Below are 19,210 nucleotides of genomic sequence, written 5' to 3'. Positions count from 1 at the left end.
GCTGGAAATCCAAAGCAAACCACACAAAATGCTAGAGGAACTCAGCAGGTTAGGCAGTGTCTATGGAGATGAATAGTTGACGTTTCAGACCGAGGCCCTTCTTCAGGACCAAGAAGGAAGGGGGAAGCTGCCAGAATAAAAAGGTGGGGGTAGGGAAGGAGGCCAGCTGGAAAGTGATAGGTGAAGCCAGGTGGGTGGGAAAGGTCAGGGGCTGGAGAAGAAGGAATCTGACAGGAGAGGAGAGTGGATCATAGAAGAAAGGGAAGGAGGAGGGGACCCAGGGGGAACTAATAGACAGGTGAAAAGATGTAAAAGGTCAGAGCGGGGAATAGAGGATGGTGGGGCGGGGTGAAGAATTTGTTCACTGGAAGGAGAAATTGTTAATCATGCTATCAGGTTGGAGGCTACCCAAGTGGAATAAAAGCTGTTGCTCCTCCACCCTGAGAGTGGCCTCATCTTGGCACAAGAGGAGGCTATAGGCTGACATGTTGGAATGAGAGTTAAAATGTTTGGCCACCGGGAGGTCCCACTTGTGGTGGATGGTGCAGAAGTGCTCAACGAAGCAGTCGCTCAATTTACGATGGGTCTCACCAACATAGAGGAGGCCACGTGTAGAAAACGTTAAGTTATGTACTTTGGAATTGGAAGACCAGAGCATCTTATAAAATAGTGAGATTGGGTAGCACTGATAATCAAAAGGATTTGAGTGTTTTTGTACATAAATCACTGAAATGTCAAAAGGTATGTTGGCCTTTATTCCCTGTTCTACTCTCTATACACCTATGACTGTGTGGCTAAGGACAGCTCCAATGCCATGAATACACTTGCTGATGACACCATTGTTATTGGACTAAACACAGGTGGTGATGAATCAGCTTACCAGAGTGAGATAGGATACATGGTTGAATGAGGGGCAGCAGCAACCTAAAAATCAAAAACTACAGAACTGACTGTTACCTTCAAGAAGGAGAAGAGGGCAGATATTGGAGGAATTGACAGTGGAAAGAGTCAGCAGCTTTAAATTCCTGTGTGTTAGCACATCCAGTGACCTGCTCTGGGCCCAGCACATGTGCAGATGTAATCATAAGGAAAGTGTACTAGTGCCTTCACTTTCTTAGGAGGCTTGGCTTGTCACCAAACACTCTAACAAGTTTCTACAGGTGTATCTTTGAATGTATTCTGATTAGTTGCATTAGAGTTAAGTTTGCTGATGACACCACTGTTGTGGTGAAGGTTGTCATATCTTCATATCTACATATTGTCATATGTAAAGATTGTGTATAATTTATGTTTAATTCATGTTTTTTTCTTGTGAAAGCTGCTTATCTGATGTTATGTGCCTGTGATGCTGCACCTGTGCATACACACACTTGTGCATATGACAATCAACTTAATTTTCAGATGATTTGAGCACAGGTTTATAGATGTCTTACTGCAATTATATAGTACCTTGATGAAGCCACACCAGGAATATTGTGTACTATCTTGGGTTTTGTTGTCTAAACTAGATGTACTAGGGGGAGTGTAGTTAAGATTCATCAGACTGGTTCCACGGATGGTAGATTTGCGGATAAGGCGGGATTGAGTAGGTCAGGTCTATATTTTCTAAAGTTCAAAATGATGAGAGGAGATCGCATTGAAATTTCCAAAATTTAATCATGGAAGCTTCCCCTGATTGAGGAGGATGAACCCAGAGTCTCACAATAAGGGATAGGCCATCTAGGGCTGAAAAGAGGAGAAATGTTGTCACTGAGAGGGTAGTGAGTCTTTGGAATTCTTAACTCAGAGGGCTGTGGAGGCTCATTCAGCACAGAGGTAGTACAGGATAACGGTGTTGAGGTAGAAGATCAATCATGATCTTGATAAATGGTGGAGCAGGCTTGAAAGGCTGAATGACCTACTCCTGCTATTTCTTACGTTCTTACATAAATTGTGGTGGGGAATATTGAAGTAGCTATGATGTTAAATAGATAAGAGACTCAAGAGACCACAGTTGATGAAATATGGAGCAATAAAAAACAAACTATTGGAGGAACTCACTGGTCAAACAGCACCTGTGGAGCAAACCCTAATGGTAGTACTGAGAAGAGTGCATGTCTCAGATGCAAGTGTCCTTAGTGATAGGTAATGTCTTTTTGAGCCATTGCTTCTTTAGAAGAATGTGGGGGGATCTCATTGAAACCTACCGAATGTTGAAAGGACTAGATAAGGTGGATGTTTCTTCTGGTGGGGGTATCCAGAACTAGAGGGCACAGCCTCAAAACTGAGGGGCGACCTTTTAGAACAGGAGTAAGGAGGATTTTTTTTTTAGCCAAAGAATGGTGAATCTGTGGAATGCTCTGCCACAGACTGCAGTTGAAGCCAAGTCCGTGAGTATATTTAAAGTGGAAGTTGATAGGTTCCTGATTGGTCGAGGCATCAAGGGATATGATGAGAGGGCAGGTGTGTGGGGTTGAATGGGATCTGGGATCAGCCATGACAAAATGGCAGAGTGGACTCGATGGGCTGAATGGCCTAATTCTGCTCCTGTGTCTTATGGTCCAAAGGGATATGAGACCATCCCTTTGCCTCCACAAATGCTGTTTAACCTGAGATTTTCCAGCAATTTGCTTTTGTTACATAGATAATGTTTCCGGTTTTATGGTAAAGAACACAAAAACCATCCCAGACTTAGAGGAGGGTAAGACTGAGGAATCAAAGTATTAAAGAAAAAGTATTAATATTGGAAAAGTTAAAATCCATGGTTTGGGAATGCAAGCATCTTGCTCTGAAGTCAGTAGAGTTTGCCACCATTTTGCTGGTGATCACAGATCCTGGACCAATAGTCCCTTCTTCCACTCGGGATCCTTTTCAAAAATTAAAATGGAGTACCATGGGACATTAGGTTTACTGTAGAAATAAATGCTGCTATTTTATGGAAGTGCATTGTTAGTGAAAAGGTTACTCCATCCTTTCTGAAATGTGCTGAGGAAATTCGCAGGCAGTGTTTTGTAAATAAAGCAGTTTCCTTTCCTAGATTCACGTTCCTGTTGCATCTTTCGCAAAATTATTAGGATGTCCGAAAGCACCTCACAACCAATTAGGTATACTTACAGTGTAGTCACTGTTGTTTGGAAGGAAATACAGCAGACCAATTACACACAACAATCTCCTGCCAAGCAGCTTTGTAACAATAACCAAGTTTTGATAACGTTTAGTTGCTGGATAAATATTACCAGAGGCAGGTGAGAAATTTTGCTTTGTACTTTGAAATTCTAATTAAGGACGCTTTCTTCAACCTGAACTTGTCCGAAATAAGCACTGTGCCTTTCTTCAGCATTACATCGGAATATCTCAAGCAACACACATCAAAGTTGCTGGTGAACGCAGCAGGCCAGGCAGCATCTCTAGGAAGAGATACAGTCGACGTTTCAGGCCGAGACCCTTCGTCAGGACTAACTGAAAGAAGAGCTAGTAGGAGATTTGAAAGTGGGAGGGGGAGGGGGAGATCCAAAATGATAGGAGAAGACAGGAGGGGGAGGGATGGAGCCAAGAGCTGGACGGGTGATTGGCAAAAGGGATATGAGAGGATCATGGGACAGGAGGCCCAGGGAGAAAGACAAGCGGGGCGAACCCAGAGGATGGGCAAGGGGTATATTCAGAGGGACAGAGGGAGAAAAAGGAGAGTGAGAGAAAGAATGTGTGTATAAAAGTAAGTAACAGATGGGGTAACGAGGGGGAGGTGGGGCCTTAGCGGAAGTTAGAGAAGTCGATGTTCATGCCATCAGGTTGGAGGCTACCCAGACGGAATATAAGGTGTTGTTCCTCCCTCCGTCTGGGTAGCCTCCAACCTGATGGCATGAACATCGACTTCTCTAACTTCTGCTAAGGCCCCACCTCCCCTCGTACCCCATCTGTTACTTATTTTTATGCACACATTCTTTCTCTCACTCTCCTTTTTCTCCCTCTGAATATACCTCTTGCCCATCCTCTGGGGTCTCCCCCCCTTGTCTTTCCCCCCCCCCCCCCGGACCTCCTGTCCCATGATCCTCTCGTATCCCTTTTGCCTATCACCTGTCCAGCTCTCGGCTCCATCCCTCCCCCTCCTGTCTTCTCCTATCATTTTGGATCTCCCCCTCCCCCTCCCAGTTTAAAATCCCTTACTCACTCTTCCTTCAGTTAGTCCTGACGAAGGGTCTCGGCCTGAAACGTCGACTGCACCTCTTCCTAGAGATGCTGCCTGGCCTGCTGCGTTCACCAGCAACTTTGATGTGTGTTGCTTGAATTTCCAGCATCTGCAGAATTCCTGTTGTTTGGAATATCTCAGACTTTTTTTAAGTCTTCGGAGTAATTGGCCTATTATTGTCATATGTACAAGATGTAGTGAAAAGTTTTTGCTTGCAATGCCATCCCGATCATTCCAAACATTAGGTACTTTGAGCTGTACAAAACGGAATACAAAATATGGCATTAGTTATAAAGTTCAGACAGACTAATAAGTTACAAGGGTCAAGATCAAGAGATCACGATATCAAGAGTTCATCTCGATCGTACAAGAAGAGTCATACAAAAGCAGGATAGAAGCTGTCCTTGAGTCTGCTGATGGAGGGTGGGAGGAGAGAGAATGACCGGGGTGGGAGGGGCCGTTGATGACACTGGCTGCTTGCTCGGTGCAGTGGGAGTCTTTGGAGGGGAGGTTAGTTGGTGTGATGGACTGGGCCGTGTCCACAACTCTCTGCAGTTTCTCGCGATCACGGTAAGAGCAGTTGCCATTCCCATGCTAGGATGCATCAGATAGATTTGAACCCACAAGCACCGTACTCAGAACTTCCCGCTGCGTCTCAGTAACTCAGCGGGTGGGAAGCTAGCAACTTTCCTTTTGGTTTACACATGCACTGTACACTGCCTCTGGAAGAAGGCGGTCTCTATGCCTAAGGGAGGTCCTGGTAGAAACTCACAACACGAATCTATACTTCCCAGAGCAAGTCATCTGAAGTCTCTAAAAGAGAAAGGGAACCGATTAGGAAAGGTAGCGTGTACCGCTACATTCTGCACACGCTATCAGGCAGAGCAATTCAGGGGTTGACGAACTCGACGCAGAAATCAGTAACGTCACTAGTACGGAGCACCTGTTGACGTCACTGAGTGGGCAGGAAGGTGTGACGCAGCACGCAGGCGCCGGAGCCGGCGAGATTATTTTCTTTCTTTTCTCTTTTTATTTCTCCGCCGTTTGGTTTCTTTCTCATTTCCTTCTTTGTGTTTTCTTCCTTTCCCCTCCCCCCCTCTCTCTCTCTCTCTCTCACTCCTCGGAAAGCGAAGCTTGGTTTCCCCAACCCCCTCCCCTCCACCCCCAGTCGCAACGGTCGTTTCGTGGTGTGAGCACCGAACGCGGAGTTCCTGAGGCGTCGGCCTGAGGGCGAGTTGTGAGGCGGTAAGTGGGAGGCCGGGGGGTGGGGGGGGGGAGTGGAGGGGGGCGGGGACTAGCGCAACGGCGGCCGGTTGGGCCCTAGTGGGTGAGGGCAAATGGTCAGGGCTCCAGGGGCACATGGCAAAAGCCCGGGAGCATGTTACACGTGACTCAGTCAAATGAAGTTTTAGTCCGTGTCGTTCCAGGTGTCTTCGTTGCAGGTCACGTTTTCCTGGTTTATATTGTTTTACGTTGTTTTATGCCAGAGACTGGAATAATCTGATTGTACACCAGGGTGTAATCTCACCATACATTAATGATGTCTTTCGAACACCAAGACCTTCCTAAGGTTTGGCTTGACATCTAGAGGGTAGGAAGGGTAAGTTTGTGATGTACATTAATGTGTTCAGTGTACGTGTGTTATTAGCCATGTGTGTTTGCCTAGTGGGTGTCATGCTGGACCTGCTTAAGAACATGGCATCATGAAACCTAAAATGTCCCTGCTAAAAGCCTGTCTGCTTCCATCACCTAGAATCGTCCCCCCACCATCCCCGCAAAGGATCGGAGTACTGTAAGCAAGCCTTGCCTTTCCTTTCCCTGGAATAATAAGAGCTTTGTCTGGTGTGATTAGTCAACAACTCCATGTGATTACTGGGAGGAAGGTAGCACACAAACTAGGTAGACCTTGACCAAGCAACTTTTATTTGCCAATGACTTAATGTGCGGCCTTGCCTTGAAATAGAATGGCCAGGGATGGTTCTTTAAAGTTCCATTGATCCTAAAGTCAGGGAGGATCTGAGACATGGCTAGTCTGATTAAAAGATTGCATTTCTAATGCAATTTCATTTCCTTTGAATCTCTAGAAACATTTTACAGCTAATGTTGCAATTATTTTTGAAGTGTAATCAAAAATGCAATGGAGGAAAAAAGCATCAAACTTATTTATAACAATTTGGATAAAGCAAAATTTATTGAATGGTGGTGATATGATTGGTCAGGAGTTTTTTCCATGAATGTTGAAAGGTAAATTTTGGTTCAGTCTTAAAGTGCAGTGTAAAAGGCTTGTTTCAGAGTGGCCATTTCAGACACGATACCACACTTTTTGTCTTGTAATGTTTTGGTATGTAAACTGAATGTGCTGAATCTTTGTAAATACTCTCAAGTATAAGCACTTCTGGCTGTGATATTTTGTAGCACTGCGATGCTGTATTCTTTGCGTTTTTCTTCTTAAAAGCTTTGGCCTTTTTCTGTTTATTGTGGATAACATTGTGGGGTCTCGTGGCTGTTTCATCCTCAGTGACAACAAATAGTTTTTTGTGTTACGGCATGCAAGATGTGTAGCATTTTTGGAGTATTGAGCAATGCTCCAGAAGGGTCACTCTGAATGCAAGATACAGGATCAGCCAGCAAAATGCACTTTTGTGAGAGGAGAGCTGGTTTTGGGTTTGGTGGGCTATGGTGACTTGACCTGTTATTGAGTATTCTGTTCTTCTTTTATGCATTGACAGCATGTAGCATCACTAACAAGACTACCAGTTGTTTCCTTTCGAGGTGGTGGCGAACTGTTGAGGTGTCTAGTGTAATCCCACAAATCTGGGAAAAAAAGGATTTTAAAGATCTAAGTGCGACAATAATGAAGGAATCTGTTTTCAAATCAGCATCTTGTGGCTTGGAGTTATGTTGGCAGGTAGTGGAGTTTCTATTTGCCTGTCACCCTTCTAAGAGTGAAAGTCATAGGTTTGAAATGTTTCAACAAGCATTGCTGAGTAGATAGACTGCATTTTGAAGATGGTACATACAGCAACTGTGCACAGCTGGTGGAAGGACAGAGTATGCCAATCAGGTGAAGTTTGAATGGCATTAAACTTGGAATGTTATGAGAGCAGTATAGACACTCTTGACATATGTCATTATAGGTACTGGAAAGGCTTCAGGGCATCAGAAAGTAAGTCACTTAATACCAGCTCTGACCTTGACAAAATGTATGTGGCGAGGATGTTCCCCTTGTGAGAGAATCTAGAATTATGGCTCACTGTTTAAAAATAAAGAGTTGCTCATCTAAGACATATGAAGTGGATTTATATCCTCTGAGGATGGTAAGTTTGGCATTCCCTCACTTAGTGGTGAAAGGTGAGTCTTTGTACATTAAGGCAGAAATAAATCCTTGATAAGCAGGGGAAATGAAAGTTTTCTGTGGGTAGGTGGGAGTGCAGTATTACTGTTACAGTCAAATCAGTTCTGATTTTATTGGAATGCTATAACAGGCTTGTGGGGCTGAGTAGCCTACTCTGGCTTTGACTTCCTCTATTCATATGACCTGGTCTTGTTGTGGCAGTATTTATGTAACTGTTCCATCTGATTTTCTGATCATCGGTGACTTCCAGGATATTAATGCAGTTGGATTTAGTTAGTCCCTCTCCCCCTCTCCCCCTCTCCCCCTCTCCCCCTCTCCCCCTCTCCCCCTCTCCCCCTCTCCCCCTCTCCCCCTCTCCCCCTCTCCCCCTCTCCCCCTCTCCCCCTCTCCCCCTCTCCCCCTCTCCCCCTCTCCCCCTCTCCCCCTCTCCCCCTCTCCCCCTCTCCCCCTCTCCCCCTCTCCCCCTCTCCCCCTCTCCCCCTCTCCCCCTCTCCCCCTCTCCCCCTCCCGTTGAAGATTATCATTTGTGGTGTAGTGTGAATTGCATCAGCCCATGCCTTGCTGCATGCAGACCTGGATTGCTTTATGTTCTGAGGAGCTGCAAATCGGATTGTACATTTGGAATGATCAGAATCTCCATTTCTTGACCTCCCACAGCTATCATTCATTGTATAAAATATGGTTTCAGCCATTGGAACTGTTGACTTTGTTTTAATAGGCCTCCTTGATATTACATTTGGTGAATTACTATTTAATTTTAAGGATCATTACTCTCAGTTTACTTCTGAAGGCCTGGGTTGAGGTTCTAATGAGGTCAGGAATATGGTGGTCATGCTAAGCCCAAATTTAAAAACAAATCAATATGCAGGTTATCAGTGAATAGTATTTGTTAAAGGACATCTTCCATTACTTTTGAAAGTATGCAGGGGCTGTAATTAGCTGAATTGAATGTGTCATATTTTGAGGGTAGGACCTGAATTGTTGGGTTGAATCTAGTGTTTTTGTGATTCTGGAACAGTTTGGGTAAATGTACGGCAAGTCTTGAACATGTTTTCAACACTTGTTTTTTTTCATTTTTTTTTTTGAAACCCCTTTTTACTGGGCGTCTCAAGAGATGTGGCTTGTTAGCTCCTCACTAACAGCTACTGGACTCAGCAGTGAAAAAACCATCTTTTCCAGACTCCGTTTGTCTTGGGTCCCACCAAACCCATGAGATTGGGATGTCTCGCCCACCTGAACCCCGATCGGTGTGAATACTGTGTAACTTACTGCCCCCCTGCAATCGGCTGCCGACAAGAAACAACAGACTTACACTGCATACAATTATAATGGAAGTATATTTATCAATGTTAACCAAACTGTTATTAAAGAAGAATGACAAAAAACAAAAGGGCCCATCATAATTAAAACAGTCAAATGTGCACAATGTTGGAGCTCAAATCTTCCAAAAGCTGATAGAAATGTGGAAACATAGAAAACCTACAGTACAATACAGGCCCTTTGGCTCACAAAGCTGTGCCAAACATGTCCTTACCTTAGAAATTACCTAGGGTTACCCATAGCCCCCTATTTTTCTGAGCTCCAAGAACCTGTCCAGGAGTCTCTTAGAAGACCCTATCGTATCTGCCTCCACCACCGTCGCCGGCAGCCCATTCCACGCACTCATCACTCTCTGCTTAAAAAACTTACCCCTGACATCTCCTCTGTACCTACTTCCAAGCACTATAAAACTGTGCCCTCTCGTGTTAGCCATTTCAGCCCTGGGAAAAAGCCTCTGACTATCCACACGATCAATGCCTCTCATCATCTTATACGCCTCTATCAAGTCACCTCTCATCCTCCATCGCTCCAAGGAAAGAAAGCCGAGTTCACTCAACCTATTCGCATAAGGCATGCTCCCCAATTCAGGCAACATCCTTGTAAATCTCCTCTGCACCCTTTCTATGGTTTCCACATCCTTCCTGTAGTGAGGCAACCAGAACTGAGCAGAGTACTCCAAGTGGGGTCTGACCAGGGTCCTATATAGCTGCAACATTACCTCTTGGCTCCTAAAATCAATCTTGTGATTGATGAAGGCCAATACACTGTATGCTTTCTTAACCACAGAGTCATCCTGCGCAGCAGCTTTGAGCGTCCTATGGACTCGGGCCCCAAGATCCCTCTGATCCTCTACACTGCCAAGAGTCTTAACATTAATACTATATTCTGCCATTATATTTGACCTACCAAAATGAACCACCTTACACTTATCTGGTTGAACTCCTTCTGCCATTTCTCAGCCCAGTTTTGCATCCTATCAATATCCCGCTGTAACCTCTGACAGCCCTCCACACTATCCACAGCACTTCCAACCTTTGTGTCATCAGCAAATTTGCTAACTCATCCCTCCACTTCCTTATCCAGGTCATTTATAAAAATCACGAAGAGTAGGGGTCCCAGAACTGATCCCTGAGGCACACCACTGGTGACTGACCTCCATGCAGAATACGACCCGTCTACAAGCACTCTTTGCCTTCTGTGGGCAAGCTAGTTCTGGATCTACAAAGCAATGTCCCCTTGGATCCCATGCCTCCTTACTTTCTGAATAAGCCTTGCATGGGGTACCTTGTCAATGCCTTGCTGAAATCCATGTACACTACATCTACTGCGTTATCTTCACTAATTTGTTTAGTCACATCCTCAAAAAAATTCAATCAGGCTCGTAAGGCGCGACCTGCCCTTGACAAAGCCATATTATACCTCTCCAAATGTTAATAAATCCTGCTTCTCAGGATCTTCTCCATCAACTTACCAACCGCTGAAGTAAGACTCACTGGTTTATAATTTCCTGGCCTATCTCTATGCCCTTTCTTGAATAAGGGAACAACATCCACAATCCTCCAGTCCTCTGGAACCTCTCCCGTCCCCATTGATGATGAAAAGATCATTGCCAGAGGCTGAGCAATCTCCTCCCTTGCCTTCCACAGTTGCCTGGGATACATCTCGTCCGGTCCCAATGACTTATCCAACTTGATGCTTTCCAAAAGCTCCAGCACATCCCCTTTTTTAATATCTACATTCTCAAGCTTTTCAGTCCACTGCAAGTCATCCCTACAATCGCCAAGATCCTTTTCCGTAGTGAATACTGAAGCAAAGTACTCATTAAATACCTTTGCTGTCTCATCTGGTTCCATACACATTTTTCCACTGTCACACTTGATTGATCCTATCCTCTCACGTCTTATCGTTTGCTCTTCACATACTTGTAGAATGCCTTGGGGTTTTCCTTAATCCTGTCCGCCAAGGTCTTCTTATGGCCCCTTATGGCTCTCCTAGTTTCATTTTTAAGCTCCTTCCCGCTAGCCATATAATCTATTAAATCTCTATCATTACCTAGTTTTTTGAACCTTTCATATGCTTTTCTTCTTGATTAGATTTACAACAGCCTTTGTACACCACAGTTCCTTTATCCTACCATCCTTTCCCTGTCTCATTGGAACGTACCTGTGCAAAACTCCACGCAAATATCCTTTGAACATTTGCCACATTTCTTCTGTACATTTCCCTGAGAACATCTGTTTCCAATTTATGCTTCCAAGTTCCTGCCTGATAGCCTCATATATCCCCTTACTCCAAGTAAACACTTTCTTAACTTGTCTGTTCCTATTCCTCTCCAATGCTATGGTAAAGAAGATAGAATTGTGATCACTATCTCCAAAATGCTCTCCCAGTGAGAGATCTGACACCTGACCAGGTTCATTTTCCAATACCAGATCAAGTACAGCCTTACATATTGTGTCAAGAAACCTTCCTGAACATACCTAACAAACTCCTCCTCATCTAAATCCTTCGCTCCAGGGACATGCTGATCGATATTTGGGAAATTAAAATCTCCCACCATGACAACCGTGTTATTATTACACCTTTCCAGAATCTGTTTCCTTATCTGCTCCTCGCTGTCCCTGTTACTATTGGGTGATCTATAAAAAATCACCCAGTCGAGTTATTGACCCCTTCCTGTTCCTAATTTCCACCCACTGAGACTCCGTAGACAATCTCTCCATGTCTTCCTCCTTTTCTGCAGCTGTGACACTTATCTCTGATCAAGTGCCATGCCCCCCCACCTCTTTTGCCTCCTTCCCTGTCCTTTCTGAAACATCTAAGGCCTGGCACTCAAAGTAACCATTCCTGGCCCTGAGCCATCCTAGTCTCTGTAATGGCCACAATATCATAGCTCCAAGTACTGATCCAGGCTCTAAGCTCATCCGCTTTGTTCATAATATTCCTTGCATTAAAATAGACACATCTCAAACCATCGGTTTGAGTGTGTCCCTTCTCTATCACCTGCCTGTCCTCCCTCTTGCACTGTCTCCAAGCTTTCTCTATTTGTGAGCCAACCCCCTCTTCCTCCATCTCGCCAGTTTGGTTCCCACCCCCCAGCAGTCCTAGTTTAAACTCTCCCCAACACATACAAAAATTGCTGGTGAACGCAGCAGGCCAGGCAGCATCTATAGGAAGAGGTACAGTCGACGTTTCGGGCCGAGACCCTTCGTCAGGACTAACTGAAAGAAGAGATGGTAAGAGATTTGAGAGGGGGAGGGGAGATCCAAAATGATAGGAGAAGACAGGAGGGGGAGGGATGGAGCTAAGAGTTGGAAAGTTGATTGGCAAAAGGGATATGAGAGGATCATGGGATGGGAGACCTAGGGAGAAAGAAAGGGGGAGGGGGGGACCCCAGAGGATGGGCAAGGAGTATAGTGAGAGGGACAGAGGGAGAAAAAGGGGAGAGAGAGGGAGAGAGAGAAAAATTAATAAATAATGGATGGGGTATGAAGGGGAGGTGGGGCATTACTGGAAGTTAGAGAAGTCAATGTTCATGCCATCAGGTTGGAGGCAAATGGAGTACAAGGTGTTGTTTCTCCAACCTGAGTGTGGCTTCATCTTGACAGTAGAGGAGGCCGTGGATAGATATATCAGAATGGGAATGGGATGTGGAATTAAAATGTGTGGCCACTGGGAGATGTCCAATAGCGTTTGCAAACCTGCTGATCACTGTCTCTTGGACTCCATCGAATCGAGTATTCCCATTGGATCGAATCCTATGGCTGGTTCTCTCGAGCTTCTTCTCTTTCCATTTCCGCTGAAAAGATGTTGACCCACCCCAGTGTCCGTCGCTAAAAAGCTCTCTGCCCAGTGTTCTCTAGAACCTTCTCCCAATTCCACCATCCTGATTGGATGACACTACATTCCTAAGCATGAACGTCACAACCCCTTGTCTTTAACAGTAACCCAAACACTAATGGCAGAACACACTGTTTCTACAGAAAACCATTAAATGAATTACCCTAGAGTTAGCAGTAAAATCTTAATCAGGACGTTACACTCTGTCCTCCTACCAAAAATAGTAATGTCCTCGTGACTTTGAAATTTACCAACCCATCATTAATAACGGTTTTCTCAGGAATTTTGTGATGTCATGATCTCCAATCTATTTGTAAGTGGTAGTGACATATTCCACTTGGGGGATATACACAACACTCTGTTCTCCCAGTGCATCATAGACCAGCCTATCTGGGGGTTTCCTGACTTTGAAACCTCCTTATCTCACCTTCCGCTTCAGTTTCAGACACTCCTTGGGATCTTTCCTGCCTACTTGGAGGTGCCTCCCCCTGTCCATTACTCATGCCTTCCAGCAACTGAGGTCCCCTTGCCACTTGACTGAGCTCAGCTTCATCCCCAATTACTTTGGAGTCCAGCTTCCCTTCATTGTTCAGCTGCAAGTCTGCCTGTCCATTGCTAGTTCCCCCTGCTACATCTGAGTCGGTGAGGGGAGTTTCAGGAATCTCCATCAATTATTGGGGAGTTTGCATAAGGTAACGTATACCACAGCCCCATTTCCTCGTTCTCTGAGTCTGTATAGCATTCAACGGTTAGGTCCCGTTCAGATCTCTCCATCGATTGTCTTTCTGTTCTCCCACTTCAGCGCAGATCCCTCCTACTAAGTGTAAGAGTCCATGTCAGGCTCTGGGTCAACACGTACCTCCTGTCCTCGAGGTAAAAAGTCGTTCTGATGGAGAATTTTGACAGGCCCATTCCTATCTTCTGGCTTCACCTGGAAAACTACACATTTGGCATCTGACCCTCTACTATGGAAGGCGTAGCCACCCAGCGATCAGCCAGCTTATGCTTCCCTGGTAGCCCCAAATTCCTTATTAGAACTCTGTCTCAAGGCATCAGTTGGGAGAAGCTCTCCACTTCTTTTTGGATCCCAGACCTAACCAGTTCCCCTCTACCAGCACTCTGCTCCGTCTAGCAGAATTAGTCCTTACTCTTAATAATTTCTCCTTTGGCTCCTCCCACTTCCTCCAAACTAAAGGTGTAGCTATGGGCACCCCTATGGGTCCTAGCTATGCCTGCCTTTTTGTTGGCTTTGTGGAACAATCCATGATCCAAATCTGTTCTGGTATCTGTCCCCCACTTTTCCTTTGCTTCGCCGACGACTGCATTGGCGTTGCTTCCTGCACGCTTGCTGAGCTCGTTGACTTTATTAACTTTGCCTCCAACTCTCACCCTGCCCTCAAGTTTACCTGGTCCATTTCCGACACCTCCCTCCCCTTTCTAGATCTTTCTGTCTCTATCTCTGGAGACAGCTTATCTACTGATGTCTACTATAAGCCTACTGACTCTCACAGCTATCTGGACTATTCCTCTTCTCACCCTGTCTCTTGCAAAATTGCCATCCCCTTCTCGCAATTCCTCCGTCTCCGCCGCATCTGCTCTCAGGATGAGGCTTCTCATTCCAGGACGAGGGAGATGTCCTCCTTTCTTAAAGAAAGGGGCTTCCCTTCCTCCACCATCAACTCTGCTCTCAAATGCATCTCCCCCATTTCATGCACATCTGCTCTCACTCCGTCCTCCCACCACCCCACTAGGAATAGGGTTCCCCGGTCCTCACCTACCACCCCCACCAGCCTCCGGGTCCAACATATTATTCTCTGTAACTTCCCCCACCTCCAACGGGATCCCACCACTAAACACATCTTTCCCTCCCCCACCTCGCTGCTTTCCGCAAGGATCGCTCCCTACGCGACTCCCTTGTCCATTCGTCCCCCCCCATCCCTCCCCACTGATCTCCCTCCTGGCACTTATCCTTGGAAGCGGAACAAGTGCTACACATGCCCTTACACTTCCTCCCTTACCACCATTCAGGGCCCCAGACAGTCCTTCCAGGTGAGGCGATACTTCACCTGTGAGTCAGCTGGGGTGATATACTGCGTCCGGTGCTCCCAATGTGGCCTTCTATATATTGGCGAGACCCGACGCAGACGGGGAGATCGTTTTGCTGAACACCTACGCTCTGTCCGCCAGAGAAAGCAGGATCTCCCAGTGGCCACACATTTTAATTCCACATCCCATTCCCATTCTGACATGTCTATCCACGGCCTCCTCTACTGTAAAGATGAAGCCACACTCAGGTTGGAGGAATAACACCTTGTATTCGGTCTGGGTAGCCTCCAACCTGATGGCATGAACATTGACTTCTCTAACTTCCGCTAATGCCCCACCTCCCCCTTGTGCCCCATCCGTTACTTATATACACACATTCTTTCTCTCACTCTCCTTTTTCTCCCTCTGACTATACCCCTTGCCCATCCTCTGGGCTCCCCCCCCCGGCCTTTTCCTTCTCCCTGGGCCTCCTGTCCCATGATCCTCTCATACCCCTTTTGCCAATCACCTGTCCAGCTCTTGGCTCCATCCCCCCCCTCCTGCCTTCTCCTATCATTTTCGATCTCCCTCTCCCCCTCTCACTTTTAAACCTCTTATTAGCTCTTTCTTCAGTTGGTCCTGAAGAAGGGTTTCGGCCTGAAACGTCGACTGTACCTCTTCCTGGAGATGTTGCCTGGCCTGTTGCGTTCACCAGCAACTTTGATGTGTGTTTGTTGGGAGAACTTAATCTTTTGTCATACATCCTCTTGTTTCCGTGATTCTGCTTGGCAGCAGAGACCTCTGCTAATTCATAATCCTTTTGCAACTCCTTCCTCATGTCAGACATGTACTTAAGATATGTCCTCTGTGGCAAGTCTTCCCCTCCAGTCCCAAAACAGGTCTACAGGCAATCTCACTTCACGCCTGAGCATCAAATAGTATGGCGAGTGTCCAGTAGCTTCACTCTGTAGAGTTGTAGCAGTGGACCAGATGCCCAATATGCTAGCTCCATTTGTTCTTACTAATATCCAGGGATATCCAGGGTTCCGAGTATGTCTAGCAATGTCCGATGGAACCTCTCAGGCTGGAGATCACCCTGAGGGTAATGAGGCGTATTCTTCGACTGCTTGACTCCAAACATGCCCAGTAACTCGTGTAGGAGCCTACTCTCAAAATCCCTTCCCTGATCGCTGTGTATCCATCTTGGAAGGTCATAATGAACAAAATACTTTTCCCATAACACTTTGGCCACGGTGGATGCCCTCTGATCATTTGTAGGGAAGGCTTGAGCATATCTGGTGCAGTGATCAGTAATATCCAAGACATTCGCAGTGTTGTTGGAATCAGGCTCAATGGAGAGGAAATCCATATATACTAGATCAAATAGCCCCATGCTCTGTAAATGGGATAAGGGAGCGACCCTTGTAGGCAGTGTCTTCCTCCGAATACATCGAATGCACGACTTTCAGTACTCTCCGACCTCGGGCTTCATTCGGGGCCGGTAGAACCGACCTTGGACCAATCCATAGGTCTTGTCAAACCCCAAATGACATGAATCATCATGAAGTGACTTCTATACAATCCTCCAATGCTTCTCAGGCAAAACCAACTGGGAACAGTGAGGCCTGTCTCTAGAAGATATGACCCTGTAAAGAACCTAGTTCCTCTACTGCAGTTTGTTCCATTCACTCAACAGTGGAGGTGTGGCAGGGTGTTTCATCTTTTCAACTTGGGCCATATCCCCTTCTGCAACAGCTGACCAAACAGTACCTACACAGGGGTCTTCTCGTTGAGCTGCCGCCACATCCCAGGACTCAACGCAGGCAACTGTTTCGTGTTCAGAGTGGTCAAGTTACAGTAAGCCTGTGGAATGGCGCAGCCAGTAGCTCCCAAATGATCCACAGCTCTATCCTGTCATAGCCTTGCCTCTGATTTCCCCGTGGTAGAAAACTGGCGCATTGCTTTAACTCCAGTTCTCCAGTTGCAGGAATACTCTCCCATTCTCCGTTCATTTCCAGCTCTTCATGCGAACGTTGGGGACAGTGCATCCGCATCAATGCTCCGGCTCCCCGGTCAGTGTTTCAGGCTGAAATCATAGGCAGGCAACGCTGCCAACCAATGATGACCTGTTGCATCCAATTTTGCTGAGGTCAGCATATAAGTCAATGGATTGTTGTCAGTCCTCACCTTGAACTTGGCACCATATAATCACTCAACTTATCCACCAGCCCATGTCAATGCCAAAAATTCGGATTTGTGCCAAGGGTAGTCTTGCTTGGAGAGTGACAGATTCCGGCTGAGAAATATGACAGGTATCAACCCTGCGCCCTGATCCTGATATAGAACCCTCTCAGCTGGCGTCTGTATGCAATATGTTGGCAGTTTGCAAAAGCCAACACAGGTGCTTTAGTCAACAGCTCCTTCAGCAACTGGAAGGCCTCTTCACATTTTGCATCCTATCTTACTCTGAAGGGCTGAGATAAACTTTACCATCTTCTCTTTTCATCCTCCTTCCTTTCTTCCCCAAGGGAAGGTAACCACACAGAAGCTGGTTAAAAGGGTGGCTTACTTGGGAATAGTCCTTCACGAATGTCTGGTAGTACCTACAAATCCAAGGAATGAATATAGAGCAGTCACATACTTGGGCCTTGGCCATGTGGTCACTGCCTTTATCTTGGACTATCTATCCGTAGTCTCATGGAATGGAGTAGCTATCTGCCCAATATAGTTGACAGATGTCTTGCAGAACTGGCACTTGTCCAATGATAGTTTTAACCCTTCAGCTTTCAGGCAGCCCAGCACCTTCAGTAGCCTCGATTTGCTCTTCCAGGGTGGACTGAACACTATGAAATCATCCAAGTACACCAGTACCTCAAGTAAGTTCATGTCCCCCAACAGTCTTCTCCATGACATGTTGGAAAGTAGCTGGTGTTCCTGATGTGTCCAGGAGCATTCTTTCAAACTGAAAATTCAAGTGGACATATGAATGCTGTCTTCTCTTTGTCAGCTTCACTCATGGGTATCTGATAACCCACTCCTTAAGTCCAAAACACTGAAGCATTTTGTTCCACTCAGGCAGGCCAGTACATCCTTGATCTGCACAACAGTCTACTGGTCAGGGCCTGTATGCTGGTTCAGTGTCCAATAGTCAACACACGTTTGTACCTTCCTATTCTTCCTTACCACCACTTGGGGAATGCATAGGGACTCCTGGACTCAGTGGTGATCCCAGCTTCCTTCAGTTTCAGCAGAGGCTGACGAACATCCTTCATTTCTGCTGGTAATAATCGTTGAAACCTTTCTCTGAAAGTGGTGTCCTCTGTCACCTGGATGGTGTGGCGAGTACTCTTGGAATAACCTACATCAAACTCGTCAGTAGAAAAATCATCTTTGAACTTTAACATCTTTTCCATCAGTCTCCTTTTCCAACCCCCAGGTACCAGGGAGTCACCAAAGCTGAACGACTTGGCCATCAACTTTCCTGATCCAGTAGATTTTCTCCCTCCTGATTTTCTCACAGGAAAACTAGACATTACAGTCACTGGAAAAAGATGTGCCATCGGCATCCCCAGCCTGAGGGTGACTTCTGTCTCTGAGGTGTTCCTAACAGTCACTGTCATCCTGTTTACCTGTACAGCTCACTGTTTCTGCAGTTCAGGCATGACAGTACCCCAGCAGGTAAGCATGACTCCGCTTTTTGGTCTTCCAGAGCATCCACCAGGAGGGCCTAAGCATCAGGCATTCTGGGAAATTTGGGTTTCCCTTCCCTCTATTTCCCCAGGCCGTAATATGCTGGGTTTGGACTGAGTGTACCACATAGTTCCTTATTTGTGCTCATCATTGGCCTAGGATGGTCTTGCACTTTCTCAAAAACAGCTCTGAACACTGGGTGAATGGACAAGGTTTTCAGAAAACTCTTTCCAATTCTCTCCATGTAGGTTCCCACAAGCTTCCTCACAATAGGAGTATTTGTTCCCACAGGAATTGAAACTTCATCCTTCTCAACCAGGTTCGGACAGACTAACACTAGTGTATCAAGCGCCTCAGCTATGCCAACATCTGCCTATGAAGACTCCAGCTTCAACAACAAGTAGCCATCATATGGGTAGTCATCAGTTACTAAGACCCCAAAGCTCTAGAGCACTGAGTGGTGCCAATGGTAAATGCGTCAAACACCAGTTGTAGAAGGATCTGTACAGCAGGGTAACCTGAGAACCTGTATCAAGTATGGTTCTATCATAAATACCCTCGATCCGTAGGGATATGGAGCTTGGTCCCATTAAGCCTTCAGGAATAGGGTTTTGCTCTGTGGAGTGTTCCTTGATACATTGATGGGTTCCCCCGAGACTCCAGGCAGTTGTCTTGATCTCTCCAAGGTTTCCCTACTTCCCCTTTTGTTTAAGTAACTATTGGTTCACTTTCCGAAGGTTTTCCTGTCCTTCACACTCACACTTAAAATGTCCCTCCTCACCATGGTTATAACAGACAATACCAGTTGCTTCCCT

The 19,210-nt window shown here is 46.0% G+C and overlaps 1 protein-coding gene across 6 annotated transcripts in view; it reads left to right on the top strand.

Moving 5' to 3' along the window:
* The first annotated feature begins 5,137 nt into the window (after positions 1-5,137).
* LOC134340353 (R3H domain-containing protein 2) overlaps positions 5,138-19,210 on the top strand; it is a 265,555-nt gene continuing 251,482 nt past the window's right edge. For 5 of the 6 annotated variants that reach the window (XM_063037499.1, XM_063037500.1, XM_063037502.1 and 2 more), the window contains exon 1: positions 5,138-5,410. The gene's annotated coding sequence lies outside the window, so the exon portion shown is untranslated. Of the gene's footprint in view, positions 5,411-5,748; positions 5,766-19,210 lie in introns of those variants that run through there. The other variant, XM_063037501.1, reaches the window with a different exon arrangement.

This window comes from Mobula hypostoma, chromosome X1 (genome assembly GCF_963921235.1).
Source record: "Mobula hypostoma chromosome X1, sMobHyp1.1, whole genome shotgun sequence".
Taxonomy (NCBI): Eukaryota; Metazoa; Chordata; class Chondrichthyes; order Myliobatiformes; family Myliobatidae; genus Mobula; species Mobula hypostoma.
Note: the sequence above shows the minus strand (reverse complement) of the source record. Positions and strands in the feature narration are given on the sequence as shown.